This window comes from Triticum aestivum, chromosome 4D (genome assembly GCF_018294505.1).
Source record: "Triticum aestivum cultivar Chinese Spring chromosome 4D, IWGSC CS RefSeq v2.1, whole genome shotgun sequence".
In the NCBI taxonomy this organism is placed as follows: Eukaryota; Viridiplantae; Streptophyta; class Magnoliopsida; order Poales; family Poaceae; genus Triticum; species Triticum aestivum.
This window is the reverse complement of record NC_057805.1, coordinates 124,832,462-124,835,044: the sequence shown is the minus strand read 5'-3', so window position 1 is coordinate 124,835,044 and position 2,583 is coordinate 124,832,462.

The window sequence follows — 2,583 nt, the reverse complement described above, 5'->3', positions numbered from 1 at the left end:
GCCAGGGGCCGCTGCGACGGGGGCGACCGAGGGGCCCGCGGCGACGGGGGCTGCCGGCACCGGGAGCGCGGGCAGGGCCAAGCCCAGTGCGCGGCTGGGCGGTTTGCCAAAGGTGGAGGCAGGGGCGAACCGCGCCGTGGGAGACGCCGAGGGTGACGGTACCTGCTGAAACGGGAACACCAACTCATCAAAGTACACATGCCGCGAGGTGAAAACGCGGTGGGACACTGGATCATAGCACCGGTAACCTTTGGTGTTGGGAAGATAACCAAGGAAGATGCAAGGAAGCGACCGGGGAGCGAGTTTGTGAGGTGTAGTGGACGCGGTGCTAGGATAACAGAGACACCCGAAAATGCGAAGACCATTATAAGATAGAACCGCACCGAAGAGGAGCTGGTGAGGAGTGTAGTTCCAACGTGGACGACATGGGCAAATGTTAATGAGGAGGCTGGCGGTCGCGAGCACGTCTGACCAGAACCGAGGAGGCACGTAGGAGTGGAAAAGCAACGTGCAGACACAGTCATTAAGAGTGCGAATGAGGTGCTCGGCGCGACCATTCTGCTGTGACGTGTAGGGGCAAGTGAGCCGAAAGATAGTGCCGTGGGACGCAAGGAGATTGCGGACGGCGACGTTGTCAAACTCTTTTTCGTTGTCAGTTTGCAAAGTAAGAATAGGACGACCAAACTGTGTGGTGACATATGAATAAAAGGCTGTGAGTGTGGCGAGAGCGTCGGACTTGCGACGGAGAGGGAAGGTCCACATATAATGGAAAAATCATCCAATATCACCAAATAGTATCAATAACCCGTGTTGCTCGCAACCGGGAACGTCCAAACATCACTATGCAATAACTGAAACAGAAAAGTGGAAATGTTGGTAGACTCGCTAAAGGGGAGACGAACGTGCTTGCCAAGACGGCATGCCTCACAAGAGTGGTCGTCAACCTTATTACATGAGAAAGAAAAACTCTGAAGAATCTGACGCATAACTGTGGAGTTTGGATGGCCGAGGCGGGCGTGCCAAAGATCGACACTGGCGGCGAGGGTGGTGGGACGGGTGGTGGTGGCGCCAGAGGGGTGCATCGGGTAAAGCTCGTCCGGGCTATCACATCGGTGAAGTACCATCCGTGTACGGGCGTCCTTCACAGAAAAGCCGATAGCGTCAAATTCAACAGTGATAGGGTTCTCACGAGCAAGGCGACGAACAGAAACAAGATTGATAACTAAGTCAGGAGACACAAGAATATTAGACATGTTAATGTGAGTAGAAGTAGAAGGAAATGACATATGACCAACATATGTAATGGGTAGAGAGGAACTGTTACCAACGGTGATGCGAGTGGGGGTATGAACGGGGGTGGCGGACGTGAGGTTACCGGGATGAACATTCATGTGAGCAGTGGCGCCTGAGTCCATGTATGAGTCACCTCCGCCACCGTAGTTACTCGGTGACGGAGCCGAGTGCAGAGCAGCAAGGAGGGTCGGGTCCCACGGCGGCGACACATGGGGAGGGAGAAACCCTCCGTAGGCCGGCGCGGGCGCAACGCCGTAGCCGCTGTAGGGGGCGGCGTTCTGCACGGTGAAGAGCGCCTGGTGGCTCACCGGCCGAGGCCCAAGGATGCCCGGAGCGGGAGCCCGAGGAACCGGCGTCGAGTACGCGTGTACGACGCCCATCCACGGGTTGGTGCCGTAAGTCCAGGGCGGGGTGGCCTGCTGCTGCTGCTGACGAGGGGCCCCCTTGCGCCTATTTGCGCCCGCCCTCGTGGCGGTTGCCGCGGCGCCCGCCACCCTGCTGCGGCTGGTGGTGGGCAGCGGGGGGCGCGGGCGGGAGGGGGTAGAACCCCGGAGGCACGGGGAGCGCCGGCTGGTGGCGAGGCGCAGGCGCGGGCAGGGCGGCCGGTGGAGGGGCACCACGCGAGGTGCCGGCGGCGAGGGCGTGGTGCTGCACGCGCTTCTTGACCCCCTTCATCTGGCGCTCCTCCAACCGCAAGTACAAACTTGGGAAAGGAGGGCTCCGGTATGAGGTAGAGGTTGGAGGCGGCGTTACCGAAGTCCTCATTGAGGCCGGCGGTGAGCGTGCTGTGGAGGAGGTCGTCATCAACCTTGGCGCCAATGTCACGGAGCTCATCTGCCAAGGTCTTCAGGCGGCGGCAGTAGTCATCGATAGACTGATCATCCTGATGACAGTCAAAAAATTCCTGTTGCAAAAAAACGCGGCGTTGAAGCTTGTTGTCGGTGAAGAGGCCGTTGAGCTTGACCCACACGGTGCGGGCATCATCACCATCGCTCACGACCGTGTGAAACATGTCCTTCGAGATGGTGGTGAAGAACCACCGGATGAGCATGGCGTCGATCGCGGTCCACTCGGAGTCGCGCACCATGGCGCGGGAGTCGACGGCGCCGTCAACGTGATCCACGAGGTTGTTCTCACGGAAGAGCAACGAGAAGTACGTCTTCCACGCGAAGTACGTGGAGTCGGTGGCATCGAGTACGACGGGGACACGACCGTGGATGTTAATGTCGCGGATGTCGGCGGGATCTGGCCCAGCGAAGGGGTTGTAGGAGGAGGAGCCGGAGGAAGTCA